General features: G+C 38.8%; 1 long non-coding RNA gene across 1 annotated transcript in view; it reads left to right on the top strand.

The window, feature by feature from the left end:
• The window catches only part of LOC114232984 (uncharacterized), a 41,829-nt gene extending 28,577 nt beyond the window's left edge, over window positions 1-13,252 (top strand). Inside the window, exon 4 of the long non-coding RNA XR_003619096.2 lies at window positions 13,126-13,252. This is a non-coding gene — a long non-coding RNA (uncharacterized LOC114232984). The remainder of the gene's footprint in view (window positions 1-13,125) is intronic.
• Window positions 13,253-15,297: the final 2,045 nt, after the last annotated feature.

The raw sequence follows: 15,297 nt of genomic DNA, 5'->3' as shown, positions 1-15,297 counted from the left end.
AAAAAATAAAATATATATTTTTTAAAAAGAAACACATAACCATTATGCTGAAAGTATTCCCATGAGCTTTTTAAACAGATACTCTATTTGGAGTGAGGAAGACCTGGACAAAAGTTTCAGTTCTATCACATATTTTTATATAACAAAAGTAAAATCAGTTTATTTTTTGACCATCAGTTTCTCAACTACAAATGATTGAGGTCTGACTAGCTCAATTTCAGCCACAAAGTAAGCAATCAATATATGCTAAGTATAATTTTGTTAATGATACATCTCATAACCTTCAGTGATTTTGGTATTACATTCTCAATTTAATTTTTATTTTTTAAATACATTTTTATTAATTTCAGGAGGAAGGGAGAGGGAGAGAGAGAGAGAGATAGAAACATCAATGATGAGAGAGAATCATTAATCTTCTGCCTCCGGCACCCCCACTCCCTCACTGGGAATGTGTCCTAATTGGGAATCGAACCATGACCTCCTGGTTTAGCTGGTTCAGAGGTGGACATTCAACCACTGAGCCATGCTGGTAGGGCCTCAATTTAATTTTTTATACTACTATACTTTCCAAAACACACACACACACACACACACACCTTTGATCAGCATTTACTATATATTTTATAAGTTCAGTTTTCCAAGGACTTTGTTAAAATTTAGAATATACCGATATTTGTTGTTAATACTATTTACATTGTTATTTAATTATGTCCTTTATTATTCTAGAGAACACTAAGAAGTTTCATAAAATAGCAAAACTCCAGCAAAATAAAGTAGAAACATGATGCAAAGATTTCACCAACACAGAGGTACCAATAAATCTAGAAATGAGGCTAAAACAAAATGTTTTGTCTCTAACTTCAATAGCAGACAATTAGAAGAGAAAATAGGTTAAGTGCATGATTTATAATGTCTGTAAGATAAAAACAAATTAATTTCCCCAAGTTCTTCTCAGAGAGGACACTGTAACCTAATAAAAATAATTCTCAGCCACTTCTGGTTAACACAGCTTTGAATTGCATAGGGCTATTTTGTATAAAGTCACTCAGTATAAACAAATGGAATTATACCAAATCACAATTTAATAATGGTATAGTTCTACAGGGCACTTATACAATAGACTTCAGGTGTACCACTACATGATGGGCTAAATAAACACATGGGTGACATGATATGTAGAGAAAGAGAATTTTTATATTGGGTAGTAGTGAGTTTAATTTTATACTAGTACTAGAGGCCCTGTGCACGAAATTCGTGCACAGAGGGGGGTTTTCCCTCAGCCCAGCCTGTACCCTCTCCAATCTGGGATCCCTCAAGGGATGTCCGACTGCCCGTTTAGGCCCGATCCCTGCCTGCCAGCCTGATCACCCCCTAACCACTCTGCTGCCAGCCTGTTTGCTCCCAACTTCTCTCCTCTGCCGGCCTGGTCACCCCTAAATGCCCTCTCCTGCAGGGTTGATCACCTCCAACTGCCCTCCCTTGCAGGCTTGGTCCCTCTCAACTGCCCTCCCTTGCAGGCCGGGTGCCTCCCAACTGCCCTCTCCTGCTGGCCATCTTGTGGTGGCCATCCTGTGTCCACATGGGGGCAGGATCTTTGACCACATTGGGGCAGCTATATTGTGTGTTGCAGTGATGATCAATCTGCATAGTACTCTTTTATTAGATAGGATAGAGGCCTGGTACAGGGGTGGGGGCAAGCTGGTTTGCCCTGAAGGGCGTCCCGGATCAGGTGGGGGTTCCCTTGGGGCATGGGGAAGCCTGAGCGAGGGGCCTGTGGTGGTTTGCAGGCTGGCCATGCCCCCTGGCAACCCAAGCGGAGGCCCTGGTATCTGGAATTTATTTTCCTTCTACAATTGAAACTTTGTAACCTGGAGCAGAGCCAAGCCTGGGGCTCCCTCCGAGGCCTGAAGCCATTTGTGTTGGGGTTATAATTGAAACTTTGTTGCCTTAAGCAGGTGGGCCCGGCCAGGGTGTGTGGAAAGCTTTGCTTCCCCTGTTGCCGGGGGCAACCCTGGCCTACTCTCTCAAGCTCCATTCTGCCGCCATTTGTTTGAATTTGTTTACCTTCTATAATTGAAACTTTGTAGCTTGAGTGGAGGCTTAGGCCTGCAACGGCTGGCAGAAAGCTTGGCTTCCTCTGTTACCTAGAAAACCTTGCTCTCTGTGGCTGTAGCCATCTTGGTTTGGGTTAATTTGCATACTTGCTCTGATTGGATGGTGGGCGTGGCTTATGGGCATGGCTTGTGGGTGTTTCAGAGGTATGGTCAATTTGCATATTTGTCTATTATTAGATAGGATACCATGACAAAAATCTAGAGTACAGGTCATTCAGTGTTGCCTGCTAAATATTATTTGTTGAACTTGTTATTGAGCCAAAATTGATATGGTGTTACTGAAAATGAAGAAGCCATCAAAGACATCTTCTAATACACAGAGCCACCCCAATACTCTCAGGGTCAAATGGAAGGAAAACCCGCTGACAGCTCCCTTTCGTTATTAATTTTGGATCCACACAGTTCTTAGGAAGATGAAAAACAATTTTTAACACATAGTCATTCCCTATGTCATTTGTTCATATAAAATAATGAGTATTTCAGGATCATTTGAATATTAGCTCATAAAGAAGATAAATAGTATATTTCTCATTCCTTTGAGCTTATTAATGTGAACATTTTTCCTTTCCCTTGTTCTTAGGTAGTCTTCTTTCTCCCCATTATTCTCCATTGCTTTTCTTCTGATCAAAGGAATTTATTAAATGTCCATGTCTATGTGGCTTCCTGCCAAGCTCTATAGAAACAGTCCCTGCCTTTTAGAGCTTGTGTTGTGAGACAGACAATGACAATGTCAATAGACACATCTAAGGCAGATGTTAAACACCACTATGCTTTCAAATACAAGTAAGCAGTCCTTTCTTTAGAACTGTTCTCTCTGAAATCCACTTTTCTTCCTCTTACATTTCTGATGTTTTCCATTTCAAGTCAATATTGCTGAATCTCTCCATAAACTGTGCTTTGCATGAGACGTCCTCTAGATTTTTAAATTAGTTCAATCAATGCATCCTATAAATTGAATTATTTTTACAGAATATTTATACATTTATAAACCATGGCATAAGCAAAGGTTGCCACTGCCCCTCTAGGCATAGCCCCAATAATCTGAACCAGATTGTTTATCCTACTTATGTCGAGGTAGGAAAATCTTATTTAATAGTCCTTAGGGGTCTGAGAAATGAAGGCAATTTAGTAGCAGAAATTCTGAATGTGCTGTAGTTCAGGCTGTAAAATAGATTCCTGTATACAATCTACATGAACTGCAGCTGCTCCATGGCTTTTTGCATGCATACTGATCCATCTGCAATTTTATAATGTCTGTATTTGGAAAAATGTGACTACAAAATCCTCAAGTATTTACCAGGATGGGAGTTGTGGATGTAGGGGAAGTTCATGTACAATGTCTCTGAATTGTAAAATTAAAACAAATCAACAAATAAACAACTGTTTATTTTTCCATATTTGCAGCCTCATGCCCATAATATAGATCAAACAACCGGCTTGGTAGCCAACACATAATTTATAAGGAAATATTGAATTGGTCATAACTGCTCTGTAGGTGTCTGAATGTCAATGTTTAGAAGTATATTATAACAATACCATTCTTTGTATTTATTCATTGAGGAAACTAATGTACAAGAGGACAAAATACAAATAAGGTATGCTAAGTTTTATACGAGTTAAAGCATCACAAATGTAAATTAAAGCAAAGTTTATTATTTTTTACATTGTCATTCTACTCTTCTCTCAAAGCAGTCACTTTACATTAAAATAAGGGCCATGTGCTAAAATATTTATTATTCCACTAGAGGCCCGGTGCACGAAATTCATGCACGGAGGGGGGGTTGTCCCTCAGCCCAGCCTGTACCCTCTCCAATCTGGGACCCCTTGAGGGATGTCCGACTGCCCGTTTAGGCCCGATCCCGGACATCCCTCTCACAATCCAGGACTGCTGGCTCCTAACTGCTTGCCTGCCTCCCTTCCTGATTGCCCCTAACCGCTTCTGCCTGCCAGCCTGATAACACCCTAACCACTCCACTGCCAGCCTGTTTGCTCCCAACTTCCCTCCTCTGCTGGCCTGGTCACCCCTAACTGCCCTCTCCTGCAGGGTTGATCACCTCCAACTGCCCTCCCTTGCAGGCCTGGTCCTTCTCAACTGCCCTCCCTTACAGGCCGGGTGCCTCCCAACTGCCCTCTCCTGCTGGCCATCTTGTGGTGGCCATCTTGTGTCCACACGGGGGCAGGATCTTTGACCACATGGGGGTAGCTATATTGTGTGTTGCAGTGATGATCAATCTGCATATTACTCTTTTATTAGATAGGATAGAGGCCTGGTACAGGGGTGGGGGCCAGCTGGTTTGCCCTGAAGGGTGTCCCTGATCAGGGTGGGGTTCCCTTGAGGCGTGGGGCAGCCTGAGCGAGGGGCCCGTGGTGGTTTGCAGGCCGGCCATGCCCCCTGGCAACCCTAGTGGAGGCCCTGGTATCTGGAATTTATTTTCCTTCTACAATTGAAACTTTGTAGCCTGGAGTGGAGCCAAGCCTGGGGCTCCCTCTGAGGCTGGCAGCCATTTGTGTTGGGGTTATAATTGAAACTTTGTTGCCTTAAGCGGGTGGGCCCGGCCAGGGTGTGTGGAAAGCTTTGCTTCCCCTGTTGCCGGGGGCAACCCTGGCCTGCTCTTTCAAGCTTCATTCTGCCGCCATTTCTGTTTGAATTTGTTTACCTTCTATAATTGAAACTTTGTAGCTTGAGTGGAGGCTTAGGCCTGGCAAGGGCAGGAGGAAAGCTTGGCTTCCTCTGTTACCTAGGAAACTTGCTCTCTGTGGCTGTAGCTATCTTGGTTGGGTTAATTTGCATGCTCGCTCTGATTGGATAGTGGATGTGGCTTGTGGGCGTGGCTTGTGGGTGTGTCAGAGGTATGGTCAATTTGCATATTTGTCTATTATTAGGTAGATAACATATGGACATCTTACTATTAAAACTTTAACAGTTGCAAGTGAATAAAATCTATTGCAAAATGGCTTAAAATCTATCTACCTATCTATCTGTCTGCCATCTATCTACTTATCTCATCTGTTTTATGTGAAAAAAAAAAAACAACACAAAACTGAACAATATACCTTCTGGGGCCTTATCTTTGTCCCAGATCACATTTATTGAAGATGGAATCAGAGCTGTTGGCAGAAGAATAGGGATATAGATGCTGAGAATATAAGCAAGTATCCACTGTATTGGTGAAATTTGGAAAAGTGAATAGAGAATTCCCACTGGAATATCCTAGGCAGCAGCACAGAATAAAGCATAATATAACAGCAAATAGCTTCTAGGAACACAGATCTGTGTTCAAGGGTTAATATATACTTATTCTTATTGTCCCTAATTCCAGAAGAAATTACATTCTAGAAGGACCCTCAAGTATCTAGAGAATTGCTGTATCTGACTCTCATTAATATTTAACCTTTTATATAAGTTCTATTAAAACATAAATTTATTCTATAATCTCTAGAGATGCAGAATATGCATTTTACTACTACTAGAGTCAAATAAATTTATGAAAAATGTCTGAATAATCAATTAAGAATTCTATATAAAGGTATGCAAATTTTCCAAACTTTAATGTAAAATCTGAGAAGTATCCTTAGAAATTTTCCTTATTATGTTAATGGTCAATATCAATTGAAATATGAAATGTACAGAGTTTTGTGGACAAGGCAAAATACATAATACAAGCCATATAGATTTGGATTTAATATGTAGAAATTGGGAGAAATTTGGCTACATTGAGTCTTTTTTTTTTTTTTATAGGAGGAACTTATCAAGAAACATTATAAACTCTAAACTGACTTCTCAAAGATTTTAAGCTGTGGGTTTAATTAGGGTGACCATATACCAGTTTGCCTAAGATGGACTCAGCTTATATCCGTTGTCCTGGTACCACATCCTGTCTGTTTTAAACTGTTCTAGAGTTGTTGTCGGAGGTGGTTTTATTTGTTTGTTTGTTTTGGTAATGAAATTCTAATAATAGTTGCATTAAACTAAGCCTAATATTGGTTTATTTGACCCCCAATTTTTACCTTTCGTTTCTGCCATGTACTCTACTAATAATATGGGAGATGCTTGTGCAATTAACAGCATTCTCTAACATAAAATCTGAAACACAATAAGTGATAATTACTATTTCCTTTTATAACCCTTTTCAGATAAAACATGGTTAACACCTTCCAATCATAAAAAGCGTGCGATGTGCTCTCTTTTAAAAGAGAGTGTCCCTTCTCAGTCTTCCACTTTGTGCCCCTGGTAGTTTGTTGTACCTTGACCCATGTGGTGGCCTGCTGAATGCACGAAGACTTCAGGTTCCCATTTAACAGGATAAACATTAAGCCTTAGAAATATGTGGAATATATGAAAATGTCCTTGGAATTGCCTTTAGTGCAAGCATTCAAAAAAAAAATCTGTGATATTTCAACAATCAAATAAAAGCTGTTGTTTTCAAAATTTACAGTATTTTATATTTTAATTGTATTTTTGTTTAAGATATAATTTATTTTAATGTTCAACAAATGAAGCACACAATTCTTCAGTTTAGAAATTTTAGTGGATTGCAGTTATGGAAAAGTATTGCAAACTGGAAGACCCTAGAATTTATTCCTATAACAGCAAAAGAGGAAAACAATACATTAAGTTATGCTAGTGCAAATGGATTTTAAAACTTAGTTTTGAAGTTTATATTATTTGCAATATGTTGACTTCTAGAAGAAATCTTTTGATGTAACATATTTTTAATTAGATATATTTAGATTTTTTGCTAAAGTAAAACAATATTGATGAAGTCTATAATTTACACTATTTAAATTTAGAAAACATAAAGCTGTCATAAGTAGAAACAACTTATGTGCATTTTCTTATAGAAATGATTTATAAAAGATAAATATCTTGAATGGAGGCAGTCAACCTTTTGAAAAGTATTTGGACTGAAATATTTATACATTTCAATATGAAAAATATAAAAAATTGAGAATATCCTTTTTTTGCAGAATTTCATTTGATCTTAGTAGGCACCTCAGTATTCATAGAGAAAATATTTTCTTCATTAAAATATTTTATAATATTATGATCTAGAGAGAAAAATCATTTGGAGATGGAGGCAATTTTAAATTTGTTGACATGAAATGAAGCTTTGAAGATAACTTATGAAAACAGTTATAACAATTGTATTAAAAATTCTTAACAAAAGGTGTTTAACACTGTAAGAGAGACATATTAGCCACTATAACCTAAATTTGTATAAAACCTAAAATGTAAAAAATTCATTCCGCTAATATATTTTTAAATTTTCAGAAAATCAATCCACAGATTAATTTTTTATTTAAAATAATTGATACATTTCTTTAGAAATAATTTTTGCTTTGAAAATATAATAAAGCTATTTTATAGATCCACCAAGATTTTTTAAAAATTTGTAAAATACTATTTTAAATAGTCTGACTTTATCTAGGATTTGATTTCAGAACAATTTGACAAATGTCTATCAGACAGTTATCCAAAACAAGCTTTTCCTCTTGATATAGATATCTAGATCGATCTATGTATCTATCTATCTATCTCTTGACCTATCTATCATCTATGTATGTATGTATGTATCTATCTATCATCTACCTACCTACCTACCTACCTACCTACCTACCTACCTATCTATCATACTCACTGGCAAATGTCTGGAACAAACTAAAAGGGGTAGCAGTTGATTTAGGGAGAGATGAATATCTTTTTTTATATAATACTAGAGGCCCAGTGCACAAAATTCATGCATGGGGGTGTGTGTCCCTCAGCCCAGCCTGCACCCTCTCTAATCTGGGATATCCCTCTCACAATCCAGGACTGCTGGCTCCCAACTCTTGCCTGCCTGCCTGCCTGATTGCCCCTAACTGCTTTTGCCTACAGCCTGATCACCCCTAGCCACTCCCCTGCCAGCCTGATCAATGCCTAACTGCCCCCCTGCCAGCCTGATTGCCCCTAACTGCTTTCCCCTGCTGACTTGGTTCTGTCCAACTGCCCTCCCCTGCAGACCTGGTCCCTCCCAACTGTCCTCCCCTGCCAGGCCTGGTCACCCCCAACTGCCCTCCCCTCCAGGTCTGGTCCCCCCCAACTGCCCTCCCCTGCAGGCCATCTTGTGGCAGCCATCTTGTGTCCACCTGGGGGCAGCCATCTTGTGTGTTGGAGTGACAGTCAATTTGCATGTTACTCTTTTATTAAATAGGATATTTTTATTGATTTCAGAGAAGAAGAAAGAGGTAGAGAGAGATAGAAACATCAATGATGAGAGAGAATCATAGATTGGTTGCCTCCTGCATGGCCCCAACCCGGTTAAGCCCCCAACCTGGGTATGTGCCCTTGACCATAATTGAACCTGGGACCCTTCAGTCCACAGGCTGACACTCTATCTACTGAGCCAAACAATCTAGGGTGAGAAGTGAACATCTTGAGAGAATTGGTGAGGAAAATAGGAATAGATTTCTGAAGAGAATATTCCAGACTATTAGAGGGAGAACAAATACGTGGAATCTTTTCTTTTTTCTAATTAGAAAGGTGGGCGTGAACATACTTGAAGTATTAGAATCAGAGAATAAAAAAAAAAAAAAAAAACCTTGAGTTTAACTTGAATAAATCTCTATCTTTGCATTACACCTAGTTTATTAGAAATGGTCTTCCAACTGATTTACTGACCCATAGCTACATGTGAAAATGTGGAAATTGCCCAGCCTAATTTTTAAAGCTAGGAAGCAAGTCGAGCACTCATTTTCAAAATGTCATGCTTGAGCTAGATTTTCCCCTGAGTTTCAGTTGAATTTCTTCCTGTGTATATTTCCTCTTCAGGTGTCAGAACTTTATAGGCATGAGAGAGATGTTTAAGGAGGAAAGTGTTGTGGTGATACCTGATCATTAATACCAGTGTCCATGTATATTACAGTCTTTTTCTGATTGTGAAAGTAGTCAAACAACTTTAAATACATTTATTTTCACACTTATCCTGAAAGTGTATACATTCAATAAATATTTTCTGATTTTTTATGTTAAAATGTGTTTATATGTCTGTAGTATGAAAAGATCATGTGATAGCTGCAGCTATCTGTACTCTTCTGTTCATAATAATTATAAAATGAATCTCACTGAGGTGGCAGCTACACTATTTAGCTTTAAGTTACTTAGGTAGCATTAATATTTTGCATAATTTCTGTAGGATATTCTGGCAAAGTAATACAGTTTGTGAGAAGAACTGGTCTATTGAGTAGAAGGTGGACCAAAGATGAAGTTATTTGAGCATTGCAATGATTCCATTATTAGAAACTCCTGCCTTTAGATTCTAAAAACATGTCAGCATTGATGATATACTTTTTATGATGCCACCATATCTGTAAAAGGACTTGAGATGGTAAAGATCCAAGAGCTGCAGGTGGGATGGTGTTCAACACTTTTGATCCCTTTGTCTGCTTGTCAGTGATGGCTACATGAAGGGAGAGACTTTTTTCAAGGTAATCCTGAACCTGAAAATTCTTCTCTTCCTGTGGAAGTCATTGTGTATATGTAATTGATCATCCTGGGACAATGAATGGTAAAAAGAGAATCCATTTCCTGATATTTCTCAGGTGTAATGAAAATTTGAAGTGTACATATTAGCCCAGAAAACCATTTGTTGTGCATTTATGCACAAAGAGGAAAATAATGAATACCTTATATTTTTAGAAACAATGTTGACTAAAACTCAAAATCTCTAATGTAAGCAATTATGAACAGAGACTTTTCAGATGCTAGTTAATGAGGATTATGGGAAAGCCAGTAAATGACCAGGAAATGAAAAGATTAACAAGAGGTAGCAATAAATTGATCAAAACCAGGGTACAGATATTTCTGTATAGAGACACTTCCTTTAATCTCACTAAGCATATTAAGGGGGTAATACTAGATTCATATTTGATCTGTATCTGGGTATGTATATATGTATGTGTATCTATTTATCACCTATCTGTACATCTATCTATCATGAATCTGAGCTATAATTTTTGTTCTCACTTAAAATGTACAATTTAAAGAGTTTTGACTAATGTATATCCTTGTGACATCATCACTTCAATGAAACTGCAAAACATAGTCATCACCCTCAAGATGTCCTCCAACTATGGTACCAAGCAAATGATGATTTCCTTTTTGTCACTTGACTAATTTTCACTTTCTGGGATCTATCTATCTATCTATTATCTATCTATCTATCTATCTATCTATCTATCTATCTATCTATCTATCTATCTATCTATCATCTATCTACCTATCTATCATCTATCTATCATCATCTATTTCTCTATAACCAATTTATCTATATAGTAGATGGAATCATATAAGCAGCTCTCTTTGGGTATGGCTTCTTTCACTCAGCACAATTTGAGATTCACTTATTTTGCTACATGAATAGCAATACCAATACTCAAAAACGCTAGTATGCATATAGAGAATCCTCCATATGTCAATTGTTTATTTAACTCTAAAACATTCAACCTGCAGTGTGCATTCGTTCTCTCTAAATTATTTTATCCACTTACCTGGAGCTTAAATAGCTAAAAGAATTATTGAGCAGGAAAATCTGAGCCCGGTGAATCTAACCATGGGAAATGGTAAAGGTTTTATAGGATCAGGTAAGTTGTTTGTTGTGTAGAATGTTGTCCAGCTACTGTCTTACAAAAATAAGACACAGAGTAGGAGAGCTCTTGAGATTTTGCTCCCTGGTATAAGTCATCAGCTTGGCTCAAATACACTTTTACAACAGGGAGATGGCAAGGCCACCAGCAAGCAAGTGCAGAAACACCTACCTCATAATTCTTCCTGATGGACTCTCTGGTGACCTCTGTTAAGTACAAATTTAAAGACAATTAGAATGCATTCTCTACTTTACTTACACTATCCATATTTCAAAATTTATATAACTATTCAGATTTGCTAAATAGATCACTAATTATTTAACCACTGAACATTTATCGAGTAACAAGGAAATACTTGTAAGACCAAGCAGTAGGAGCAGTTGTTAGCTGCAGGACTTCACTGCAACCTCAAGGAAATGGGTCAGGAGTATGCAAAACATTATTAACTATGGACAGAGTGTTATAGAAGTTGGAAGTTCAAAGTAATTCTCATGGAGAAGATATCAATAATAAAAAGTGTACAAAGACACAGCTAGGCATCTCAGATGTGTTTGATAGTAGTTTTATGAGCAAGGATAGGAGGTAGTAATGCTCTAAGTCAAACTAAGACAAAACAGAGCAGTCTGGCTGAAGTGGAAACTTTACATAATTGGGGAGGTTTCAAGTGTAACAAGATAAGCAGTGGCCAGAGTGTTACGGGGATAGCATTTAGACTTCAGTTATAAGGAGCTGTTGAACATTTTACTTGTGGCTTCAGTACAATAAAAAAATGTGTTTAAGGAAGAATAAATCTATAGGAAGGTTAAGATAGTTTGAGCATCTGAGCATCTGCAGGTAGCACAGACATCAGGAGAATACTGAGACAGATTTGTGATAATCTAGGATCAATACTAATCTTTTAACAATACTCTTCATTCTATTCCTTTTCTGTGGCCTTTCATAGTCCCAGCTTTGGAATAATCCTTACTCCCTTGACTTTGCAATGCACTTGGCCTATTGGTGCAAAAACTGAATTATGAGGAATGTGAGTTAAGACTTGTTCACCTTAGAAAAACAAAATTAAGGACATGAAGCACTTTTTACAAGCGACAAAATGTGTGCATATAGAGAATTACCAACAGCTGTCATTTTAGAAGGAAGATGTTTCTCTTTGTTGTTCTGTGTCCCCTGAGGAGCAGTTGAAGGTCATGTTATTAAAAGTGCTGATAAAATATGCCCTGGCTGGTGTGGCTAAGTTGGTTGAGCCACATGCATCAAAAGGTTGCTAGCTCAATTCCCTGTCAAGACACATGCCCAGGTTAATGTTTCTTCTCTCTCTCTCTCTCTCTCTCTCTCTCTCTCTCTCTCTCTCCCTTCCTCACTCTCTAAAGTCAATAAAAAATATTTAAAAAGTGCTGATATATTATTTGTGCTAGCTAATTAAATCTGTCATATCAAGCATCATCTATTTTGCCTGACACTTTATTTCCTCTGTTTTTGCTGATTAAAATATAGCAAATAAATAAGTAAATAAATAAATAGATACATAGATAGATAATAATAATAAAAACCCTTAACTGTCAAGACTAAATTTACCTAAATGCTGCCATATAACCTTTTGTGTGCTTTATTGCATGTGCTAACTTAAAGTGAAGCATTTATGGAACTATCTAATATTTGCAGTTATTTTATATTTATTAATAAGCCAAGAAGGAGAATAATTTAAAGGTAATGTCTTCATTCTGGATTTGCTTTACCAACTGGATTATTCCTGACAACCATCAGGTTTCTCAAGTACCCTATACACTTGTAAACATTAAAGAAAACAGTGATGAAGAGGAACTTTTCTTTTAAATACTATTACAGAGATGAAACTGTTTTTTCAAAATAGTTACCAAATTTAAGTTTTATTCTCATAACTTACTCTTGAGCAATTTAGAATTTCCAAATAATTACCTCAGAATAAACTCTTGGAAATACTGGCCTGCGAGGGTCATACATAACAACCATACAAATGATAGTCACATTCTGATATTTCTAAAACATATCTACAGATTCCTAGTCTGCTCTGTGTTGGTGTTAACCCTCTGCTTTACCAAGTTGTCTCAAAGGAAGTTTTACAACCACCACTGTCAAAACAGTTTCCTAGGAATTAAACTCATAAACCACGTGTCCCCACCCCTTTGAGATCCCTAAACTTTTACCAATTAATTTGTGGTGGTCTTCTCCAATGGAACAGCTTTCCCACATAATGTTTGCTAGCTTTCTTCTTTTTCAAGGAATTCAACTCTAAATAAAATAAACTGAAACTGAAAACAAAACTCTCATACAGGATGAAAGCATAGGCAGTGTCTCTATTAGCTTGATCTCTTAATTTGTGTTCTTTCTTTCTTTCCACTGGGTGGATCAGCAGCACACTGAAGACAGCCATGGACAGGACACGAAGGTGTTTCCTTTCACCTACTTCCTAGCTCTGGACTACTATTGACTTAAGCTTTCTTGTGCTTGATGACTATTATCATATTAACTTTTTCCAAGAGTCGCTGGTGTCATTTAGCAAACAAATAAAGCCAGAATTTAAGCAAAAGTTTAAAGAATTCTGGATATTAAATATAGATTTCTGGCTCCACACCTCCCCATCTCCAATAACCCTAAGACTGAGCTACAGGCACATAATTTTCTTGAGGTGGACAAGACCATACTTGAATCAACATGTTGGTAAATTATTTTTTTTCCATTAGCATGTATTTTCTCATCTAAACCCACCTCTCATGCCCACACTAATCACATTGCCTCCCACTTAAACTAGTAGAATTAGCTGATAGTTTGTAAGTTTGGTTTCCATGCAGTATGAACCAGATCTAAAATTGTACGTGCTTTTTTTCCAATTTACTGTAACTTTACAGTACTTAGGGGGAAGGGAAAAGTATATTGCCTCCAACAGGTCTCAGGCATTACACATGACTGAAAACACAAATGATGTTTATATTGCAAACATCTTAATTTACCATCCTAATGTGTAGTCTAAAATGCCAGAAGATAAAATATAAGCTAGTTAATGACAAATCCGTTACTTAACATATAAAACTTAATTCACAATTATCTTTATTATGGGGAATTATTACACAATTCTTTACAACTTAGGAAACCATACTTTTTTCTTAAATATATTTTATGGATTTTTACAGAGAGGAAGGGAGAGGGATAGAGAGTTAGAAACATCGATGAGAGAGAAACATGGATCAGCTGCCTCCTGCACACCCCCTACTGAGTATGTGCCCGCAACCAAGGTTACATGCCCTTGACAGGAATTGAACCTGATACCCTTGAGTCCGCAGGCTGACACACTATCCACTGAGCCAAACCAGTTAGGGCAGGAAACCATACTTTTAAAATCAGTTTTTAAATTAAATCAAACATAACATATGATTTTCAAATCATGAGGTTACCTCTGCTAGATTATATCTCCAAAGTTTTTTTATGGTCTTTGTTTCAAATCATGCTTTTAATTTTATCAGTTGCAATTCCAATTGCCCATTAGAAGGAGATAAAAGCTTTACAATAGAAATCACACAGTCCTTAAATGGAGTGTTTCAAAAATCCTATCTAATAACACAGTAATATGCAAATTGACTGTACCTTCGCTATGCCCACAGCCAATCAGAGCGAACAAGATGGCGGTTAATTTGCATACACTGAGGGAGGGAGGAGTGAAGAAAGCAGAAAGCAAGGTGGCTGCAAGGGCGGGCGGCAGCGCAGCTGTGGAGCACGAGGCCATGGTGGCCTCTGAGGCGGTGGCGGGCAGTGTGCGTGGCAGCAGCGGCAGTGGGTGGGGCGCACAGTGGAGGCAGCAGGCAGGATGTGGCGGGCAGTATGCGAGGCCATGGTGGCCTCGAAGGCGGTGGTGGCTGCGGGCGGGGCGTGACAAGGCGGGCGGTGTGTGGCAGGGCGGGTGGGCGGGGTGGGGCACACAGCAGCAGCGTGCGCAGCCAAGGAGGCGGTGGCAGCATGCGCGGCGGGTCGGGGTGATCAGAGGCCATGGCAGCGCATGGCCACAGAGGCAGCTGCATCAGTGGGCGCAGAGGGTCGGGAGTGTGGGGCGAGGCTTGCAGCGGCAGCAGCTGTGTCCCCCACACGGCCGCAGAGGCAGAGGTGGCGGTGGGCTGGGTTGGGTTGGCGGAATGGGTGGGAGCGGGGGGGCGAGATGGAAGCCTGCCAGAAGTCTTGCAGGAAATATTCCTGCAGCGGGTCCCTAGTATTTTAATAAAATGAGAAAATCTCCATGTTTTACAAGTAGACAACTACATAAACAGCATAATCATGTACATCATGTACACATGTTAAATATCCTAATATATAAAAGAGCTAGGTGCCATCACGACCGAACCGATGACAGGTGACCCCCTCCCGCCACCCCTTCCCCCCTCTGCCACCGAGCCACTTGCCATGGGGGAGTGGCGGTGGACGGGACTGGGGACTGTTGAGCAGTGAGGCAGAGGCTATGGCAGCAGTGGCAGGCTGCTTCGCAGGGCAGCAGGGAGCTTAGCAGAGCAGTCACCAATGGCAGCAAGTTTCACAGAGT

Source organism: Eptesicus fuscus, chromosome 8 (genome assembly GCF_027574615.1).
Source record: "Eptesicus fuscus isolate TK198812 chromosome 8, DD_ASM_mEF_20220401, whole genome shotgun sequence".
Lineage (NCBI taxonomy): Eukaryota > Metazoa > Chordata > Mammalia > Chiroptera > Vespertilionidae > Eptesicus > Eptesicus fuscus.
Note: the sequence above shows the minus strand (reverse complement) of the source record. Positions and strands in the feature narration are given on the sequence as shown.